The following is a 23,900-nucleotide window of genomic DNA, read 5'->3' as shown; positions in this document are numbered from 1 at the left end:
AGAAAACCAGTTGTCGGAGCCAGAATAATTCTAGTCAAGAAATTCGTGTTGGGGGATTAATTGTTTAGAAGGTAATGGTTAGTACAATCCAAATTAATGACAGCACAAGGCAATTTGCAGCATTGCATTTTCAATCAGAATTTCTGGACTCGAATAAGATTTGTTAGACTGGTTGGAGCAGAAAAGGGGAAAAGGAAAGCCATTTTTTCCTCTCCTTAGAGTTATTTGAACTTGGTGGTACTGATGAAAACAAATGAAAGTGTCTACAATAACTACTTCAGAGATGAGTTCCATTCAGTCTTCCTAGAGATGATTGATTTGTTTGTTTTACTGGCTTCTGAAAGCTGACTGGAAAAAGGACATAATAATAACAGCTAGCACTTATAAAGTATTTCAAGATTTGCCAAGCACATTAAGAAATATCTCACTTGATGCTCACAGTAGCTCTGTGAAGTAGGTGCTATTATTACTTTCTTATAGATGAGGAAACTGAGGCTTCCGAGAAAGGGATTCCTTTTAAGAAAGGGATTCCTTTTATATATGGGTTAGATTGGATGGTTGCTGAAGACCCACCTCTCAAAATATGTGATTCTGTGAGTTCAGATGCTTTAAGTGGAGATATCTGCCCATGGATCCCTATCCTGGTTCACTAGGTATCATTGAATTCAGTTCAAAACCAATTCAGAACTCAGAATTTTGGTTCAAGGATGGGCTAAGCCTTCATTCCTCCCTATATATAGATTCCATCCTTCCTGTCTTTCCTTATGGCTACCCCACCTCATTGGCATCCACTGTGTTACAGTATTTTCCTCTGTTCTCACCATTATTCTATATCCTCCCATCTGAATTCCTCTAAATTCCTTCTGAAGATGCTAACAGGTTGGCCCCCAAATTCCCCAGCCTGAACTAGAAGGTATTTTTGCTAAAAAAACTCATCAAGAAATAAATGGCTCCCTGCCAGATTTAAAATCACCTTGGGAACCAAAGCTGTTTCAAAGAGTGAATTTTGCCATAAAACTGAAAATATCTTGATGTTTCTGTGCAAATTCAGTACCACTTCTGGTATCCTTATGTTAGGAGGCAACACATAATGTATTGTAGACTCTGGAATGGGGAGGTTCTGTGTTCTGGACCCCTACCAATAAGGAAATCCTTAAAATCACAGAATCATACATAAACTCATACTCAGGAGTTGAAAGGAAAATCTAAGTCCTCTAGAGCTCATTTAAACAACAATAATCACTAAGTATTCATTAAGCCCCTACTATGTACTAGTTATGATGCTAAGGTCTAGGGATACAAGGAAAGGCAAAATATAGCCCCTGTCCTGAAGAAGTTTACAACCTAACAAACAAATATATACAGACAAACTGTGTACAAGACAAATAGGAAATAATTAAGAGAAAGAAGGCACGATAGGTAAGAGGGGATAGGAAAGGCTTCCTTTATTGGCGGGATTTTAGATGGAACTTCAGGGAAACAGGGGGCAGAGATGAGGAAGCACAGGGGATAGTAGAGAGAATGCCTAGAGCTGAACGATGGAGGGTTTGGTACATGGATCAGCCAGTCCTATGCCACTGGGATAGAAGAGTGTAGAAGGAAGTGAGACGTAAAAAGACTGGAGGTAGGAGGGAAAGAAGTTAGGAAGGGCTTTAAATACCAAACAAAGGATTTTGTACTTGATCCTAGGGATAATAGGGAGCCATTGGAGTTTATTGAGTATGCACTTTAGGGAAGAAGGACTTGCAGGCAGCTTCCCCAGCAGACCATTATAATAGTCCAGGTTGAAGGAGTGAGGTCTTATACCTGGGTGGTAGCAGTGTCAGAGGAGAGAAGTGGGGAGGTTTGAGAAGTGTTGTGGAACTGAAGTAGACAGATTGGCAACAGATAAGTTACAGGGGGTCTAAGATAGAGAGGAGTTCAGACTGACTTTGAGGTTTCAAGCCTGAAGTCTTGGAAGGATAGGGTTGCCCTTTGCAGTAACAGGGAAGGTAAGAGATAGGGAAGGTTTGGAGGAAAGATAATGACTCAGGGAAGATAGGTGGCATAGTGGATAGGGAGAATTTCTTGGACTCAGGAAGAACTGAGAAAGGGATTCATTTCATGTATGAATTGAACTGGATGGTAACTGAGGCCCCTTCCAACTTTCAAAATCTGTAATTCTGAGTTCAAATCTTGCTTCAGATACTTTTTAGCACTGAGGCCCTGAACAAGTGACTTAACCTCTCTCAATTTGTTTCCTCCTTCGTAAAATGGAGATAATACTAGAATCTACCTCAGAAGGTTATTGTGAGGATCAAATAAGATAGGGTATATAGAGTAGTTTGCAAATATTAAAGTGCCATATGTGTGTGAACTCTTAATGTTATCTACTCCAGGGGTTCTTAACTTGAGGTCTATGAACTTGGTTTTTAAATATATACATGTAAATATATAACTGTATTTCAATGTAATCAGGGTCGTTTGTTTAGTCTTTTCAACCATGTCCAATTCTTTGTGACTCCATTTGAGGTTTTCTTGGCAAAGATATTGGGAATGGTTTGCCGTTCCTTTCTCAAGCTCATTTTATAGAAGAGGAAACTGAGACAAATATCGTCCAGGGTTATACAGCTAGCTAGTAAGTGTCTGAGTCCATATTTGAACTCAGACCTGGTGCTCTGTCCACTGTGCCACCTAATTGCCCCCCAATAACCTAGCTTTCCTGGTATTTTTGGTGAGACCTCACAGAATACTTCGAATCCAATCAGAAAGGAAAACTCAGATTTCTGTGGTTGAAAAGAGGTTGCTGGGGGCAATTTTATATTGGTGAGATTGTCACTTCTCAGGAAAAATCTCAATCCAGGAGATCTTTGGGGGACTTGGCTACCAGTTCTGTATGCATTGAGAATAATGGTGATGGTTTATGTTTGCATATTACGTTATATTTTAAGAAGCAGAATCATAGGTGGTTAGAGCTAGTTAGGACCTTTGTGATCATATAAGGCAGTATGGCATAATGGTAGACTTGCAATCCAGAAGACGTGAGTTCAAATCTTGCCTTGTGTATGACCATGGGTAGAATATCTCTGAGTCTGTTTCTTCATCTGTAAAATGAGGATGATAATAATTGTAAGGGCTTACTTCATTGGGTTCAATATGTGGTCATTATTTTTCTTCTCAAAGCTTTTAAAAACCCACCTTGTAAAGATTCACTCTTCTTTGCCTTTAAAAAACACATACATGTCAGAGGTGGGATTCAGCCCTGGGCATTACAGGGCATCCCCAGTGCTATCCTCTCCTCTGTCATTCAGCCCCACCCTGGGAGAATAAAATGAGATAATTATATGGACAGTCCTTTGCAAATGAAAAAGCCCTATATAAGTATCATTTATCATCTTATCAAACAACCTTATTTTGCAGATGAGGACCTGACAGGTTAAGTGGGACCAGCTGACCTTTGAGTTCCTTTCCAACTCAGATACTGTGATTCTGTGAGGGTCTGATTAACCATGATTTGATGTCCACATGGCATTAAAGGAGAAGAATTTGGGAATCCTGTGCATATCACATCTAGGAGATGACTGAGAAGTGTGCTCCACATGCACTGAAATGACCTGTGCGATTTTATATAGAAAAGCAGATGCTTTAACAATTCTCATGCATAGCCTACACTTAAACAGTTCTTTACTTCTTTATAAAGTGTTTTTCTCACAACAGCCCTGTGAATAATACCACCCTTTCCATTTTATTTTATTTTTATTTTGCTTATTAATACAGTATTTATTTTTGTTCCTTCTGTCAAAGCCTGAGCCTGTGGCTTTCCCCAGGGCCACCTAGTGTGATGGAGGGAGAGGTATTCACAGGCTGCAAGAGACATGGAGGGACCAGGAGGATGAGGAGGAACATTCAGAAATGTTGGAGGATAGAAATGGCTCCATCACGTGGCAAAGAGGATGAGGAAAGCCACCATCAGACAAAAGAGCCCCATGGCCTCAGGTAGGGCAAAGCCTAGGATGGTGTAGGAAAAGAGCTGCTGCTTCAAGGAGAGGTTCCTGGCATAACCAATGATGAGACTTCCAAACACAGTTCCAATAACAGCTCCAGAGCCAGCCACCCCCACAGTGGCAGCCCCAGCCCCAATGAACTTGGCTGCTGTGTCAATGTCCCTTGAGATGGCGGCGTTAGTTTGGAATCTACATCTGGGGACAAGTGAGGTCAAGGGACCTGATGCTGCCAGAATACTGAGGTTCTCATCAGTCTGAACCTCTGGCCATTTTAGCACCACTGCAGATAACAATCTACTCAGCAACTGAGAGCTGCTCTTCACCAAGGCAGGGGTAGAGATGAACTTGGTGCAGGCCTACATTCTCAAGGGGTGAGGGGCAAAGGTGAAGAGCTGAGGAGACAGAGACACCCTCTCCATTTTATAAAGATATTAAGGCTCAGAAATATGGAGTGATTTTCTTGACAAGTGGCAGAATTGGGGCTTAAACTGAGGCCTGATAGGTCCAAATCTAATTTTCTTGCCATAGTAACATTTTGGATCATGGAATAAATCAATATTAAGCTGGAAAGGACCTCTGAGATCCTTTTACAGATGAGGAATCCAAAGTCGAGGGACAGTAAGTCACTTGCCCAAGGGAAGTGCTTGCTTCATAGGGAGCACACCCCAAAAGTGGAATTTTGAACTCAGATCCTCTGATTCCTTAGCCAATGCTGTTTTATTATACCACACTTTGTGTCTTTCTTGTCATTTGGATAATTAAAGGTAGTAGAGAAGAATCTTGCATGATTTTCATTAGTGTTATAATAATGATCATTACTTTAAGTTGGAGGGGAGAAGAATGTTGGTCTTGCTATACCCATTAAACCTGGCCATCACTATTTTTTTTACAGACTACCCAGAGGTGGCCATATGCTAGGAGAAGTTTTGGAAAAAGAAAATACTTTCTGGCTTTACTACATTCCAGCTCAATGCACCTAAGTCTAATCATTAAGCAGTTCCATTTGCTCACTGTAAAATGAAGGGATTAGACAAGAAAAATTAGGTGTCTTCTAGCTTGTTAGCAGTTGGAGTGCTAGTCTCAGAGCCAGGAAGACCTGTATTCAAGCCCTACCTTTAACCCATACTGACCACGTGATCCAAGGCAAATGATTTAAACTTTCAGTATCCTGTGAAATTTATGAAGACTCTAAGCTGCAAAGAATGTGCCAACTGGTTCTTGGTTGAAGCAGTTCCCTCACCTGGGATTTCCTCGTACCAATTAAACCACAGACCCAGTTCTTCTCTTTTAATATTCAGTGATACAGTGAAATGGCCTGCCTCTTGCTTACCTTGGGGATTCGTAACAAAAGCTGATTTCTACATGTCCTATTACCAGTACCTTCTTGGGGAGGGCAAGCTGAAAGTCTTGCTCAGTCACACTGAGCAAAACCTTCCTACCCTACCTGGGAGTTAAAGTGGCTTCTTGCCAGTTGTCTTAACAGAGATTGGCTTAGAGAGTGATGGTGAGAATGATAATAGTTATTGCATGTAATCAGGAGAGGGATTCTTGTCTTTCTTTTGTAGTCCAAATCCCTCTTTATTAATGCAGATACTCCCAGAGCAGAGAGAATGATTTAAAAGCTCTAATTTTGTTACCTTCTAAAGCCATGAACCACCTAAGCTGATTGTAATGAGATTGGGGGAAAGAGTTAAGCTCTTAGCTGAGGTCAATTTATCTTAGGGAGAAAGTGCTATCATCAAAATGCTTAGAAATTATTAGCACTTAGGGTAAACCTGAAGAGACCTATTAATGTAAGATGCTTAGCCAAGCTACAAATGCAAGAAGGGATTACAATTCTGATTTATTTTCCTTTGCTTCATATTTAAGCATGAAAGAAGATGGCTAGGTGAGATTTCATGAAAAACAATTGATGAAATAATAACTATTTATGAAGTAGCTATTCTGCTATCATTCTAGGCTGTGTGGGGCATGCAAAGGAATATAGTTCCTGCCCTCAAGGAGCTTTTAATCTTCAGAAGGAGCAGTACATGCCAAAACATTTGTCAAGTGCTTGCTTTGCACAAAATGCTGTGCTAAACCCTGAAGGTATAAACAGAAAAATAAGATAGTTCCTTCTCTCTAGGAGCTCACTTGATAATGGGAGAGACATATGGAAAGTTTCACTTGCAAGACAGATGGAAACATGGTGGTAATGCTTCTTTGTTAATGTGATTTCTAATGATAAAATCATATCAGTCTCTGGTATTGGATGGACAGATGAACTTTGGTGGTGAGAACTTTCTTGAGTTATACGCTGTATACCAATGAGTGGAAAAGACAATAAATTTTATGGTGGTTCAAAAAAAAGATAGATCATTATGAATTGGGAAGGTTTCACATAGGAGAGAGATGGTAACTAGAACTGGACCTTGAAGAGTAGGCAGAATTTGGATTAGTGCAAAGCAATGGGGGGTTCCATGTGTCAAGAATTAGTTTTAAAAAAAGATGTCGAGGAAGGTGTTCCTCAAGGTATGCTGAGATGGGTACCAGTTTAGTTAGGACTGAGAGTTTGTGTTAATGATTAGGGGGAGATAAAATTGTGAAAGTAGGTTGGGCTTCCATAGTGCTTCAAAGACTTTGAATGGCAGATGAATGAATTTGAATTTTGTATGAAGTAGGCAACGAGGGAGTCATGGAAGATTTTTTTAAGCAAGACAGTAATATAATAAAATACAATATTTTGAGGATAGTTATCCATATCAATTGGAATTGATTTGTAGTATGAAGCGGAAGAGGGTAAAAGATTGGAGGCTGGAAGATCAATTAAAAGGCTATTGTAATAATCCAAGGTAAGGTGATGAGAGTCTGAACTAAGACAGTGATAGTAGGAATGGAAAGGCAGACATCGATTCTTTATGCTATTGAGAGACAGTATAAAGAAACAATCAATAGGATGTAGTAACTATTTGTTTGGATATTAGCCAAGGGACAGTGCCATGAGGAAAGGAGTGAAATAGAGATGACGAGCATTTTCAGCATAGTTCCTGGGAGAAGATATCATTGGTGAAAACAGAGAAGTCAGTGGGTATGGAGAAAGAGGAAGGAAGGAATATCAGTTTTGTAGTGAAGAGAATGAATTTCATTTTAGGTATATTTAATGTGAGTTGACTTCTGAGTATCCAAGTATAAATGCCCAGTAAGCATTTGTAAATGTAGAACAGAAGCTTGGGGGAGAAAAAGAGAAAGGTACAAATTCTGTAGATTTAGAAGTCATCCGTGTGGAAGTCAAAGCTGTTGGAATGTATACAACCTTAAAGGAGGATATAAATCATAAGATCATAGATTTTAGAGGTGGAAAAAACCTTAGAGATCATCAAAACCAGACCCCTAATTTTACAGATGAAGAAACTGAGGGACATAGAGATTTCAACTTAACCCAGGTTCATATAGCTAGTAAAAGTATATGAGGCAGGATTTTAATCCACGTCTGCATGATTCCAAGTCCAGTTCTCTAAAAGAAAAAGCCAATGGGTTGAATTTTGGAAGAAGAACTATAATGAGGGTGTGAGGGGGAGAGGAAGAGTGAAGAATCAGTCTCTGATTCTTAACAACCAGGCATTTGTGGTACTTGGGGTCTGCTGCCCACAGTTAATATACCAGCAGTGATCTGGGTAAGCATGTTTCTATCCCTGAAATAAAGAAGTTTTTGATAGGAGGAAGGAAGTGTTGGCAATATAGGAACATCATATTGTCATAGCAAGATAAACTATTCCAACAGTCCATTGAACTAGCCCATGTTCCTAATGAATTTGAATTATATCCTATAGGCAGTAGGGAGTTATTGAAAGTTTTTGAGTAGAAGAATAACGTGGGGAGAGCCTCTAATATTCTGGGACTATTTAACCTGGAGAAGATGAGACAGAGGTGAGGTTTGTTAATAGTCTTTGAATATATCCAGGTTTATAATATGGAAGGTAGTGACCAGCTATTCATTCATTCATTCATTCAACAAGGATTTATATGCTCCTACTATGTGACAAGCACTTTGCTAAGCACTGGGGATACAAAGAAAGCCAAAAGCAACAATGATGCATAGCTGTTCACCTCTACTGAAGCTGAAATAAGAGGCAATTGAACCATATAGTATTGATTATGGTTAGAGATGAAGAGGAATATTCTGAACATGCAGAGTCTTTTACTAGGCTGTCAAAAGAGGAAGTAGAGTTTCCTTCTTGGGAATGGTTTCATCCTGCAAGAACAGGATGTCTTCAGGTCTGCCTTTCTACCCTAAGCATCTACAACCTCTTAGCTCAGAGTGGATGTTTCTCTTTTGGCCAGCAACTCTGATGGTTTTCCCCTCCCAGTTTGATTTTTTTTTAATTAAAGGGGCCATCCCTTGACTCACTTTTAAAAAAATCACATTAGTCATGATATAAAGCAGAATTAGAACAATGAGAAAGAAGAAACAAAGCAAAACAATAAAAGGAAAGCAAATAGTATGCTTCCATCTGCATTCAGACCCTGAAGTTCTTTCTCTGGATGTGGACAACATTTTCTATCATGAGTCTTTTGGAATTGCCTTGACTCACTTCTTAAAGAGGTCTATTCACTGAATGGGTATTGCCTTGCTCAAAGTGAGAACCTGAGAATACCTCAACTTAAAAGGGGTCACTCCAGTGGCATCCTGGGTCATCTTCAGTCATCCTGATGGATATCTGGCCACTAGATCTAGATGGCTCCAGAGGAGAAAGTGAAGCTGGTGACCTTGTACATCCCTCCCTCACTCAAATCAAAGTCAACTGCAAGTCATGTCATCATCTCCTTGATGTCATGGTCCTCTCTGGAAACAAAGGACAAACCACAACACAACCAAAATCTATAACACTAATCATTTCCTCATCAAAATATAAAAAAGTTGATGATTATCTCCTCTAACTAGATTGTAGCACATCTGTGATTTAATAGAACTATGTTGACCAAAAATATTCATCGCCTGCTGGCCAACCTTCTGATGATGAAATCGTTTCCAAATTTAGCTAGTCTGGACCTTAGTCAAGTCCATTGTTGGGTCAGCATTGTAATCCTTTTTAGCTTAGTGGGAGCAGCCCGAGTGTTTGATCTACGAGGAACCTGGGATTATTTCTATACTCTGATGAAGAGGGACAACATGACATAATAGTTAAAGCACTAGACTTGAAGTCAAGAAGACTGGCTTCACATTCTGCCTCAAATATTATCTGTGTGGCCATGGGCAAGTCACTTAACCTCTGAGCTTCCATTCCCTTGCATATTAAGTGATGATAACTAAACTTGTAATGTTGGGGTTGAGGAAAGCACACAGTGGAAATTCACCAATTCAGATGACCAAGCCTGTAGGTCAGTGCAGTTACCTGGTCATCAATCTTCTGTTAATGAACCTCTCTGTGCCTTGCTAGACTGACATGCATTCTTTTTTCTGGCTCTCCATTTTCAAAGGAGCTGTCAGATTGTCCACTCCTGTTAACATGACCTTTAATAACTTATCATTAACACCACATCACAATGAAGTACTGGAGTACAAATGTAGTGGGGAGTAGAAAGGAACACTTTAAAAAGATAAAACATAATTACCAGGGAGATGATTATTCTCCAAACAAATTGGTAATAAAACAGTCCTTTAGCTTCTAATCACGTCCCAGAAAACCAGCACCTTTTGTTTTCATGATTTTTCTAGTAATGTAAGTAGGATATTTTAATAGATTCAAATCAAGACTCAAGAGTATTTTTACATGTAATTGGAAGGAAAAAACAAAGTAGTTGTTTTTTTTTTCAGCTCAAAACCAAAAACCTTGAGTCTTTAGTAAACAGTTGGGTCACTGCAGTCAAGTTGGGCACATTTTCTTCCATGGAATTTGAATCGCCCCTGCCAGGTCTTGATACTGATGCTATTCAGGCTTAGACTTTGTAACTCTCAGAAGTCCAATTTCCCTGAAAGGTCCAAGTCTCTGAGTGTCACTTGGCATAGGTGGCCATGTAGCATTAGAGGAAAGTCATGTGGTCCAGAGCCAAGAATAGGCAGGTAAGATTAATTCACTGTAACTGCAACTCATTGGTCTCATCAATCACACTTGACTTTTAAGCCAGGCTCTACCCTCTGTTTTATGGATCATGATGCTGAAAGTCAAGACCCCCAAATCAATTTGGCACATGAAAAAGATCTTCCTGATTTTTAATGATGAAAATCTCTTCTAACATGGAAGGTTCTTACTCATCCCCAACACACTCAATGAGAAAAACATTTGCTCCTGAGTATCTTTCCATCTTCACTCTACTCCCTCTGCTTTTGTGCCCCCAATAATTTGAAACAGTTGTCTCTATTATGGTTTTCCGAAGAGCCACATCTAAATACATGATAGAGTTATGAGTCACACACATTTGCATATCATTTACATCTGTGTTGCATCTGCCTAGGAATACTGCACAGGATATTCTCAGGCAGTTTTCCATTTAAAACTTAATTATCATTACCCTTGGGGTTCTTGTTTCTTGTTCAACTCTTCTCCCCTCCCCCCTTGAAGCAGTGTAGTGTGGTGGAAAGAATAAGGGTTTTAGAATCATGGGACTTGGTCTTGAGACCAACCTTCCAAGGAGGTTATAATCTAATGAGGGGAGATGGTAATAAGAAAAAAAAAAACTAAACTAAACTAAAAAAAAAGATGAAAAGGGGAGTTGGGGTGGGGCAGATACTTGGCACTGGGATAAGATAGCAAAGTCCAAAGGAGTGGGAAATGAAAGATGTTTATAAAAAGATCATTTGAAGGGACTGGAGTTGAGGTCAGTGTTTATTCTGCAAAAGACAAGGCTCAGGGCAATAAGCTAACTCTTTTGAAGGATTTGAAGGGCTGTCACATGGAAAAGGGGATAAGGGAGTAATTTAGGGCTCTGCTTGGCCCTAGAGAGTGACTTGGGAGCATTGGGTGGAAATTCCAGACATGGAGATTTAGATTTGATGTGAGAAAAAAAACTTCCTAATGAGAACTATCCAAAAGTGGAAAGGACTGTGTTAGGAGGTAGTAGTTTCCTCCCTCTTGGATTTTGTTAAGCAAAAACTAGATTATACTTGTTGGGTATGTTACATAGAAGAGTCTTGTTCTAGTATGGGTTGGCTTAGTTGACCTCTGAGGTCTTTTCCAACTCTGAAACTTTGCTTATCCCATTCCTGGTTCAAGAAAGTGACTTTCCCTGTTAACTTCTACCTCTGTGACCTTGGGCAAGTCTCTTAATCTTTCTAAGAGCAAGTCTTTCTTTCTAAGGGCGAGTCTCAATCTTTCTTCCTAAGACTCACTTTCCTCATCTATATAACAAAGGGGTTGGAAGGACTATGATGGAAGTGTTTTGCATGGTTACACATGTATAATCTATATCGAATTGTTTGCCTTCTCAAGGAGGGGGAGTGGGGTGGGAGGAAGGGAGAGAATTTGGGACTCAAAATTTTAAAAATGAATAAAGCATTTTTACATGTAACTGGGGAAAAACAAAATACTAAACAAATAAAAAAGGAAAGAAAATAAAACAAAAAAAAAACCCCAAAAGTTTTGGATCCAATCACCTTTAAGGAAGGTCTCTTTCAGCTCTAAATCAGGCAGCTCAGTGGTAAGATGGATAAAGTGAGCATTTGACCCAGAGTCAAGAAGACCTGATTTCAAATCCATCCTAGATATTTAGTAATAACTTATAACATTGGTCAATTCACTTAACTTCTGTCCAGCTCACTTACAGTATTCATAAAATGGGAATAACAATGTACCTACATCACGGAGTGAGAATAAAATGAGGTAATATGTGTAAAGAACTATGTAAATGCTAGCTATTATTAAATCTAAAATCCTATGATCCTATGTAGATGACACATCACAATGTGAGGTGACTATTAGATAGTGCATTGGACTAGGAAGTCAGGACAACCAAAGTTCAAATCTTGCCTCAGGCACTAGTTTTGTGACCCTGGGCAAGTCATTTAATCTGTTTCAGCCTCAATTCCCGCATCTATAAAATGGGATTGATAGTACCTACTTCATGGGATTTTTGAGAGGGCTAAATGATATAACACATGTAAAACACTTCACAAATCTAAAAGTGCTGTATATATGCAATTTATTTAATGAATAATAATATTTATTTAAATTAATATCTAATTAACGTGGAGTGACCTTTGTGGCTCTCACTTGAGGACTTGAAATCCTTGCTGGCCAAACAGGCTTATATTCTGAAGAGGCATAAAAATTGCGTCAAGTGGTGAAGCTTTTTTTGAAAAGGGTCTAGGAAGGCAATAGAGTAAGTATAGAGACTAATTTGGTCCCATGAGGAAGACTGTTCTTGCTGAATTCTCTTAGTCTGGGTAGCTCTGTCTGGGTTGACTATTTTCTTGCCTAGATGCCCATAATCCTTAGTTCTGATTGTATTCTCACTCTGTATAAAACTCTATCTCCTAGTTACCCAACTAAGAAGTTTTTTTCTGGTTTCCCGCCCCAACAATTCCTATCTTTCATTGAACTAACAATCATTTTTCTCTTTCTGATTATTCCCTCTGTCCTGTCCAGAATCCGAGATCCCATTTGGAATCTGGGCAGGCATAGGCAGTTGGGAAGACACTCACCTTTGTTTACTGGGGTTCTCTTGTTACTCCGTTGGTGCTTTTCCAAAGCATGTGTGGAAAAAGTTAAATGTTACTCAAATTAAAGAAGGGTGTTTTCTGGAAACATTTTATGTTGGGGGAAACACACACACACATACACACACGCGCACACACATTAAATGTTCAGCATCTCTTTGATGCAAGCCAGGCAAAGGTTAGCAGTGCACTTTCTTATAGTTATGGCTGGAAGAAGAGTAATTATTGTAAGCTGCTTCAAAGTGCTGCCTGGTGAAGAGTCTGTTGACATTTGCATTATGAGGAATGTCATTCTCCAAGGGTTTTCTAACTCAGCTGTTCTCAGTTCTAATAAGATTTTTGTAAAAGCCACACACAAACACATAACTTTCCAGTCCTAGTGTTGGAAGAAAAAACAACGGCTGAAAATCCCTCCTTGATGGAATATTAACGTTTCACTTAATGAGCCTATCCTAACTGTCCTTATCTCAGCCTAGTTTCCAAGAGCAAAGATGAAAAAGAAGCACAAAAACAAGTTATTATATGCCCAATTTTTATTAAAACTAATTGATTTCTTTAAAACATTTCAACCTGAAATCTCCAAACAAACTCCTATGTTGTAACAGGGTCCCAGCATCTTTCCTTGCTGGGACTTTATAAGATGACTTTTTATACCTTTCTTATTTGAGTTCTATTTTTGAAAGGTAGCACAGCCTAGGAAAGAAAGTGGTGGACTCATTCAAAAAGACCTGGGTTTAAGTCCTGGCCCCTCACACTTTCTGACTGTGTAACTCTGGGCAGTTCTCTGAGCTTTCAGCCTTCTCCTCTTTTTAAAGGGCGGGTAATATTCATCTCCTGTACATTGATGCTGCAGCTGCCTATGAAGGCTCTGTAGGATTTTCAGTTTAAAACCTAATTATTCCCACCTTTAAACTTCTTATCTCCTGATGCGATTCTTATCCCATGTAGTTCACAGGGTTGTTGTGAGACTCAAATAAACAAACCTATATAAATGTTAAAGTGTCAATGTATAAATGTCAATTATTATCATTTTGTATTATAGTTCTCTGGGTGCACATCTTCTGTCCCCTAATGTACAGGAAGTTTTATGAGGGCATGGACTATGTCATATTCATCTTGAATTTTTCCCTTTCCAACTACCCCCAGCCATACCTGGCCCAGCCCAGCACATGGAGCCTGAAGGACAGATTTAATTGTTGAAGTGAACTAATTGAATTTTGAGACTTCCCCACACTCTAGTCATTTGTATGAATGTTATATCTTTTTACAGATGAAGTCAAGTCCAGAGAAATTAAGTGATTTGCTGAAGGTTGACAGTATGGGACCTAGGGTTTGTGACAGCTGTCCTTTGCTACGAAAATGTAGCATTTCCTAAAATAACCAGGAAAGATTGTGTGGCTCAGAGTATGTTTCTCCCCTCATCCCCACCGCAATACCCCTTAATGTGTTATCTTCCACCTATTAGAATGTGAGTTCCTTGAGGTCAGACAATGTCTTGCTTGCCTGAATTTCTACCTTCAGCTCTTAGTAAGCACATAATAAATTCTCTCTCTCTCTCTCTCTCTCTCTCTCTCTCTCTCTCTCTCTCTCTCTCTCTCTCTCTCTCTCTCTCTCTCTCCCTTCACCATCTATCTTCTATTTATCTATCATTTATTAATTTTATTATCTATTATTCATCTAATTGGGATAGTAATACCTATTTGTTGAGAACATAAAAGAGATAATGTGTGTAATATATTTTGCAAACTTTATAATGGTATATTGGTTGTTGTTGGTTTAGAGGTGGGATTTCACTGGTGTAGGAAACTCCCAATGAAGAAGATTCATCTACCAGTGCAGATGGGGAATTGCTCTTTGACTTTTAGTAAGAGACTTGTTTAGGGCATTGAAAAGTTCCTTGGCTTGCCCAGTGTCACAGAGCTAGTATGTTCAAGAAGGGGGACTTGACTCCAAGGTCACCTTTTTCTCTTCACTGTCCTCTTCCTTTATCCCTCCTCCTCCTCCTTCTTCTCCTCCTCCTCTGCTTCTTCTCCTTCTTCTTCTCCATCTCCTTCTTCTTCTTCTCTTCCTCCTCCTCCTTTTTCTCATTCTTCTTTTCTCTTTTCCTCTTCTGCCTCCTTTTCCTCTAACTCCTCCTCCACTTCCACCTTTTTTTCTCCTCCTCTTTTCATTTGAGCTGTACTGAATGACATGATGGTTGAGATTCTCTGGTTGCTCCCCCAAAGCAACAGATAACTAGGTAAAATTAGACCAGAGTAGTTGTCTTGGTCCTAAAGTTCTTTGGGCATTGTTAAAAGCTTACCCATTGCTTTATGTGCATTTTATGATTAAGGGTCCAGAGACCAGGGATGCCATTCAGTTTAGCCAGGCTGGCTCTCCAAGAAACAGCAGTCTGGGATAGGAGGAACGGGGCAAATATAAGCAAACATTTCATGCAGATGGTAGTAGCACTAGTACCTCTGTTTGCATCTTATGAGAATCCCAATCCTTTCATCTCCGGTGTTCCAATCCCATCCCTTACCCGTACCCCAACAGCAGTGAATTAATGAATGAATGAAAAGGATTTATTAAGTGCTTATTTTGTTCCAGGCACCGTACAGATACAAAACAGAAATATTTGAGGGTACATATTTGAAATATTTGAGCAGGTTTCAAGGAGCTTGCATTCTAATAACAAAGCAATACAGCACATATAAGGAAATGGTGTCCAAGGAGTAGTAGTGTGGACTGAGAAGAACGTGGGTGTTGAAGAGATCCATAGGAAAATGGATATTTTCTTTCTGGAAATGGTAGTGTAGATTTGATTCTTGTTCCCAGAACTAGTGGTAGAAAAGAGGAGAGGAAGGGTGTGTGAGTGGTGGAATAGTAAAGTGCTTTGAGTTCCTTAGGAAATTGGGGTTGTAGCTATAACCCAATGCCATTCTTATTATGTTACTAATCAATGCAAGCCAAGTTTTAGAACAATACCAGTGCTGAAGACCTAAGGAACAGACTGATAGCTCTTATTTTGAACTCAGGTCCCATTAAGTCATTTATTTCCTCTACATCTCCAGTATTTCTGGTAGGAGTCTTTTTGACAAAGATCTCAGGATAAAAAGGAATGAAAGGATGGGGGACTGGTTTCCATTATTGAATGTATGCTCAGCATCAAGAATCAGGTAATAACATCTCTTAATTAATCATGGAGACATCCCCTCCACCCTGCCGCCATCCCTCTCCCACCGCAATCAAATTAAAATAGAACACTCTCCAAGTCTGGGGAGTGGCAGATCTATCTGTGGGCTCTGAACTTAAGAAAAGGCTGGTACAGGATAAAAGGCTATACAACTCCCAGTGGAGACACACAAGTGCTTTATTTTCAGAGGGTACATTTTCCAAAATGGACTCAGTTTCTTGGGTCAGTGGAGGTTAATGTACATAAAAAGAAGAAATCAAACGTTGACAACAGTAACATCCAGGAAAGCAATATGGCATGATCACAAAAGGAAAATGGAATTGGCAAAATTTAGAGTAGGAATTCTTCACATGGGTCTTTGAACTTTTAAAAAATATATATTTTTATAATTGTATTTCAAAATAATTGGTTTCCCTTGTAATGCTCTGTGCTTTATTTTCTGCATTTAAAATTTTTTTTTTCTGAGAAGGGGTCCGTTGGCTTCACCAGACTGACTGCCAAAGGAATCAATGGTGCAAAGAAGGTTAAACCCTTGATTTAAGTCCAAACTGTATACCTCTTGCCATGCTATCATATCACTTCATAAGAGTGTGGTACAAAAGAGACCAGTTCATAGAATGTGAATGATGTGGTCTCCAAAATGGGGTGTGTATACCCCAGGCAGTCCATACGATGATGACAGTATAGAAGAACAATAGCAGAACTTCTTTTTCTGAGTATAAAAGGTAAGAGAAAATTAAGCTGCACTAATATTTACTATATAGTTGATGTTAGCTCCCACATTCGATCTGTGCATCAAATGATCATGGAAACTACACAAAATTCAAAGCACCTTAAAGGAAGAATGAAAATTCCATAAGGTAAAAGTGACCCTTTCATTTTTTTCCTTTGTTTCCAGCTTTTTATGAAAAATATTTATGTGTGTCTGGTTAAATGAATTTACAGATTAATTTTAACTAAGCTAATGCTTGGTGCATAATTTCAGGTATGGAATCAGGATGACTCCAGTTTGTGAGTTTAAATCCTACCTCAGACACTCACTAGCTGTGTGATCCTGGGCACTACATAATTGTGTTTGCCTCACTTTCCTCATCTGTAAATTGAGCTGGAGAAGGATATGGCAAGCCTTCCAGTATCTTTGCCAAGAAAACCTCAAATGGGGTCATGAAAAGTTTGCTATAACTGAAATGACTCAACAATCTTCACAAAATGGATAAGGTACTTTATAAGTGTCCTTCAAAGAAATGGTAAATTGAAGATAACAGTAATAATGACAGCATGATGAATAAAAAAATGTCAGAGTAGAGAGAGATATTATTTTCTTGTCCTAGTGTGGAGGTTCTCACTTTGGTATCTGTAAACCTATTTTAAAAATATTTTGATGACTTTATTTTAGCATAACTATCTTCCTTTGTAATCCCATGTATTTTATTTTAAACTTTGGGAGACCTGATTCTGAGCAGACTTCAGCGGACTGCCAGAAGGATCCATCACACAAAAAGGATGAAAATTCCTATTTTAGTATGAACTTTTTATCAATTGTATTACAAGGTGAAGACAATACTGATCTAATCAGATCTGACTAGGTACCAGATAAAAAAATGAGATTATCAAGATTACTTGAAATATGGATTTTCATTTGCCACTAATAATCAATCTCTAAGTGCATATTGTACGTTAAGATATTAACTAATGATATGAAGCCATCACAGAAGAATGAACGAATGAAGCATTTATGAAGCACATAGTATGTGCAAAGAACTTTGTTAAGTGCTAAAATAAGCAAGACATTTAAAAACTAAGCTTTTGTTACTGAAAATGATTGGTATATCATGTGTAAGAACTAATATCTATGCAGAATTTTCTAACCTCTTTTAAAATCTTCAAAATGAATAGTTTCAATGACTTTCAGACGTCTTTATTAAAGATATAAAAATGCAATACCATCTGATTAATTTCCAAGAACACGTGATTGACATTTTTGAAGATGGATATTTCCTACCTGAATTTAAGGAAAACCTTTGTATGACTAGTGAGTTGGATTGAAAAAAATGAGTGTCATGATTCAGTAAGCACAGCCAACAATATGCTTTTTTCCATTCAGACCTACTTATCTTTGTGAGGCATCTTTTTCAGTCATGGCAGCTATTTAAACCAAACCTCAAAATAAACTAGAAACATTTTTTTTAAATGAAACATATTCAGTGACATTGCTTCTTATTGAGAGTAAGAAATGTTTGTACTATTAATAAATAAAATATTGTTATTCAAATCCAGATAATAGCAACAGCTTGTTAAATGGATGGACACCTAGACCCTGCTCCTGTCTCTTTTCTTTCCCCCTTCCACAATGGAGTAGCCTCTTAGTTTTACTTCTCATTTTTCTCCCTAAATGAGTAGAGAAGTAGAAGCTTTTCTCATTTTCTCCTGTCCCTGTTGCTGAGAAGAAGATCTGAAGTTTGGCTTCACTAATATCTTTGACTTTCTCTTGGTGGAGATGGATGTTGACATACCAGAGTGTCTGGGAAGGTCCCACTAGGTCAAAGATAAGTATCAGTTGTGATCCACTGGGTTCTTCTTTATAAGGAAAGTTGTGCACCTTATTTGCTTGGAATTGTTGCTAAGAATTCTATTTTCATGACATTAAGGACCATTTTAATATACTTATATGTTCATTATTGAGTTTAAAATTGCCTAGTCTATCTGGTCTGTAAAAGTTGATGATTTCCATTCAATATCCCTCATTCTCTAGATTAAATCAACAACATATACTTATTGTATGAAATCCAGCCATACTGGCATACTATAACTAAGGCTTAAAGACCCCAGGAGTCTAGAAGTCCCAACAGATTATAGACTATAGCTGACTGAACACATGGTAGAAATTAGAGTCTTCTTTTCTATCTGGCATAATCATGCTCTCTAAATAATTGATAGCCTGTTTCTTCAATCTACCATCCAGTCTCTTTTCTACCTTTCACTTCCACTTTTCTTGAAATCAACTGTCTATACCCAATGTCTGTAGTTCTTAACCTCATCTTCTGTCCTTCATGGATTGTAACCACATACTTTGACCCTTTCCATTCAACTGAAACTGCTCTCTCAAAAACTGCCAGTGATCTAATCACAAAATACAATAGCAATTTTTAGTAGTAATCTTTCTTTGCCTTCACAAAGTCTTTGACACTAATTCCTTTGACTTAGTTGATGACACACTTATTGATTCTCCTACATTTTTAACTGTTCCTTCTCTGTTTCCTTGTCCTTCCCTCTACTTTGTACTCTCTGGTCACCTCCTCTGTAGCTTTGATAACCATCCTCTATTCTCTGTCTACACCACCTTCTCTTGAGCTTCAGTTTTGGAACTGTGATCATGGTTAAATTAGTTTGGTGAGCCATTCCAATCCATACATGCATTGTTTATTTAATCTTTATATTATCCTTTTAAATGTCTATTTTTATATGTGTTTTATAGTATATATCAACATAGCAGTACATGTTGGTAATTTGTAAATAAGTATACATATATTGGGGGAGGCATCAAATTACTGATAGAGATGGATGCATGACCACAAATTTTGGAAGCCACTGGTATAGTGGATGGAGTGCTGTGCTTGGGGTAAGAAAGACGTAGGTTCAAATTCTACCTGTGTCTAAGAAAATTCCCTACAACTTTTCTGCAAGATCATAGTGGGGAGAGGGATATATTTAGATATAAATATGTTGTAAAAGAAAGAAGCATCAATAAAATAAAACTTGGGTAATAATATTTGCCCAACTATGTTATAGCTTGTGACAATGGAATTCATTATCTTTCTTCCTAACCTTCCTTCCCTCCTCCCTTTCCTGTTAATTGTAGAGGACAACATCATCCACCTGTTTGCCTAGACTCACAACTTAGGAGTCATCCTGAACTCCTCCCTATCTTTCATCCTCCATATCCAAGTGGTTGCCAAGCTTTGTTGATTCCTCCTTTGCAATATCTCTCAGCCTCCTTATCTCTTCTGATGAGTCCTATCTCTCTAGTCTATTTATGCCTTACACACCCACACACCCACAAACACATACCCCTCCCCCCACATGCTTTGATCCAGTGACGCTGGCCCCCTGCCTGTTTCATGAACAAGACCCTCTATCTCTCAGCTCTAGACATTTTCTCTGGCTGTCCACCATGTCTGGAATGTTCTCTCTCCTCTACTCTGAGCACTGACTTCTTTTAAGTCCCAAGTAAAATGCTACCTTCTACAGGAAACCTTTCCCAAATCCTCTTGAATCCAATGCCTTTCCTCTGTTAATTTTTTTCTCTTTATCCTGTATACTGCTTGCTTGGTTGTCTCCCCCATTAGGTTGTAAGGGCAGGTACTGTCTTTTGCCTCTTTTTGCATCTCCAGCACTTAGAACAGTGCCTGGCACATAGTAGGCACTCAGTAAATGTTTACTGATTCATTGAATTGTTATTACATCATCCCAGATGCAAAGTTGGAAGGGAACTAAAAGATCATTTTATTTTCATCATGTTGTGGCAGTTAAAGTATAGTGTAAGGTATATGTGCATAGTTTTTTGGGAAGGTGGTCAATGAATGGGGTATGTTCCCCATCATGACACATACACTTATTCTTAGTAGCAACGTGTACATTTGCAAGAGAAGGCAGGGCTCCAAGGAGTAGTACTATCATGGGAAAGCATGCACAAGCAAAAGTCTCAGCATTACTGAGGCAATACTATCTCTATTCAAGAGAACTATATGAGGCATGAATTATATTTGTGTGTGCATAGCAACAGGGAAATTAAACACAGTTAAACAGTAACACCACTGTCATAGCTCAGTAGTAAGTAGCCTTTGGCTAAAGTCACTGAACTTATTACCATATTCCACTAGGTTAAGAAATAAATACACATAAAATAAATACACATAAAAACCATTTTTTAAAATCAGAGGTTAGTGGGTGGACACTGAGTGCTCCCTTCCCTGATGAAATCACACTCCCTTTGTGTATTTCTGTGCAGCACTGAAGAAATCCTTGTATTTGCATGTGATATGGAAGTGATTTCCTGAGATGACAAGTAAAGAGAAGAAGACAAAGTTTCAGTTTAAAGGTTTTGAAAGTATTTTTTCAGACTGTGTCATTATCTATCAATATAATTTAGTTGATAATAGTAATGATGATATATACTAAAGTTTGCCAAATGATTTACTGTTTGAAGTCAGGTGAACACGAGTTCAAATCTCATGTCTGCTACTTCTATCTGTGTGACCATGGTCAAGGCTAATAAAACTCTTTGATCTTCAGTTTCCTCACCTGTAAAATTGGGCATGTACCCATAAGACTCTGAGGCTCAAATGCCAGACTTTATATAAAGTGTTTTTGCAGACTTTAAAGGTCTCCTGTGTATTAGTTATCATCATCACTATTATTGGTAATAACCATCTTATTCTTCTCATTTTTTTCTCTGGGGTTAGAAATGGTCCACGGACAAGTCTTATCCTTGCCAATAATTTTTTACATTTAATGTTCTTCAAATTTTCACATATGAATAAAATAGCTTCTTTTTGTAATTGAATTTGACTATGTCAATTTACCCTCACACCAACCCTCTGAGTGAGGTGCTATGCCTGTTATTTACTCCATTTTGTAGACCTATAGACCTATATTTAATGAATGTTAGACGTGAGATTTAAATTTAGGTCTTCCTAACTCCAAGTGCAGCATTCTGTCCACTATATCACCTTCATTATGTGTTAGAGAACCTTGTAAATAATGTCCCCAAACTCTATTTGTCTTGCAATATATATACATGTATATATACATATATGTATACATACACATACATACATATATATGTATACATATATACTTGTATGTATGTATATACACATAAATATATACATATTTATTCTATCATTTTAAAAACTGGGACAATTAACTCTTTTGCCCCACGTAGTTTTATTCATGATTCTTGTAATACAGCACTGAATAATCCAGCTTTCATGAATCTTATTGGGATTCAAATGGAGCTATCCAGCCATGCCTTAAACCCAAATCACTTTGGCTGTCATTGATTGGCCAACAACAGGTCCAAGCCCAAGCTTCTTTGATCATTGTTTTAGGTTTTGATGGTTCAGACTGAATGTAAATAACAATTATTTTTGTTCTGACTAGAAACCTTGAGGGTTTTCCCCTCTCAAACTGGTTTTTTTTGAGTAGGTAAAAGAGGCCATTTTTTGCCTCATTTCTTATCTAGCCTTAATCACTGAATGGATGTGTCCTCAGACATACTGAGACCTGGGAAAGGTCAAGGTCTTCCACTAAATTTGGGGCCATCTCCCGTCTTCTTGAGCTACATCTGGACCCAGATGGCTTGAGGAGAGAGCGAGGCTGGTGACATTGCCCAGCTCTGCCTTACTTAAATACAAATGACTTGCAAGTCAAGACATCACCTTCCTGATGTCATTGTTCCTCTTCAAGAATGAAGGACAAACACTAACAAACTCTCCCTCCTCCCTCTCTCTCTCTCTTTCTCTCTCTCTTCCTCTCTCTCTCTCTCTCTCTCTCTCTCTCTCTCTCTCTCTCTCTCTCTCTCTCACACACACACACACACACACACACACACACACACACACACGCATCTATCCATCTCTGCTACTTTTTCTATCTTCTCCCTTGGCTCTCATATCACTAAACTGATGATTTGTGTATCTAATGGTGTGTGCATGTGTGTGTGTTTCTGAACCCAAACTCTCTGTTGTCCACCAAATAACAATCTCAGAAGAACTAAACCAAAAGGAGTGGATAGGAAAGTCAAAGTTTTCAAGATGGCTCCTTTTGACCCTATGCTTTAGTTCGATTAGGCACATCCTAATTTCTTTTAGATTTGGTGTGTGTAGTTCATTACTCCAATTCAGCCATGAAAAAAGAAGATAGAGGAGCCAGAAAGAGAACTAGTTGTAATTTTTATTTCTGAAATCTTCTGACTAGATGTTACCTGACCCAGGTGATGATGAGGCATAGTCAGTTATTTGCAGCAGAACTTGGGTAAGAAGCTTCTTCTCACACTATCTGTATATGTCTATTAGATTCACGTGCTAAGTGACGTCTTCTTTTACTTTGCCTCTGACTCAAAGTCTGGGGGATAAATGGAGCAAAGTATAGGAGCTATGCTGAGCACTTCATTCCAGGCAAATGGACTGGATCAAGCTCATAACAGAGTCATCCCTTTCTCCATCCTGGTATCTCTTCATTCTCTGGCAACTCTTGGTTGCTGTTTCAGGACACATCAATACATTGATTTCTGCAAGCAACTAAATATGTCAGTTTATAGCAGGACTTGATAAATGTCTCAGGGATTCCAGCCCACCAAAGAGTGGAAAGTTTCTTGTATAAACTATCCTAAAAGGGACCCAATCTGAAAACTGATTCTGCCATAAGATGCCTGGTTTTGTTTACTCCCTCAGCAATTTTTGGTCATTCTCATTTAACAGTGCCAAGTAGGAATTCATTCATTCATTCATTCAGTTAATAAATACTTGTCAGTTATATATTTTTAGTCAGAATTTTTCATCTCACATTCACATAAAGGGGAGAAAATGAGTGGTTTCAGGATGAATGAATCTCTCTAAGAGAGTAGAGAGGACAATACTTAGTGTCCTGAAAAATACCGAAACACGAGGTTCATTGCTGACAAAGTGCCAACTAGGTAAACTGAAGATACTGTTATTCTACACAACCTGGTAATCATCTTCAGTAACACTACTTGGACTGGTTTATTACTTCTGGTCAACTGGAAAATCTTGAGAAGGGAGAGGGAAGCTAAGGCAAAGCTGCATTATATGGTGTCATCCTATGGAAAATACTCTTGGCCACTCCAGTAAATAAGGTTCTAAGGTATTTACCCAGTGGCCAGGTTATATATAATTTATTTTAGGCAACAGATGGAGGAGAGGGACTCTAATAAAGCTGAGTTTCTTAGATGAATCTTTCAACACAGTGACATTTCAGGGGTCCCTGGGTCATACATTAAAGGTTGTTATATCTCTTCCTCATACACCTTAAGGATTTGCCCTTTCCTCTGTTGGATTCCCAAGGGAATCCTGTGTAGAAGAGAATCTAG

General features: G+C 38.5%; 1 protein-coding gene and 1 pseudogene across 1 annotated transcript in view; one reads left to right on the top strand and one right to left on the bottom strand.

The window, feature by feature from the left end:
- SIAH3 (siah E3 ubiquitin protein ligase family member 3) overlaps positions 1-23,900 on the top strand; it is an 89,307-nt gene that overhangs the window by 24,495 nt on the left and 40,912 nt on the right. The window lies entirely within an intron of this gene.
- LOC140509579 (ATP synthase F(0) complex subunit C2, mitochondrial pseudogene) lies at positions 3,799-4,345 on the bottom strand (annotated as a pseudogene).

Source organism: Notamacropus eugenii, chromosome 6 (genome assembly GCF_028372415.1).
Source record: "Notamacropus eugenii isolate mMacEug1 chromosome 6, mMacEug1.pri_v2, whole genome shotgun sequence".
Classification (NCBI taxonomy): Eukaryota; Metazoa; Chordata; class Mammalia; order Diprotodontia; family Macropodidae; genus Notamacropus; species Notamacropus eugenii.
Note: the sequence above shows the minus strand (reverse complement) of the source record. Positions and strands in the feature narration are given on the sequence as shown.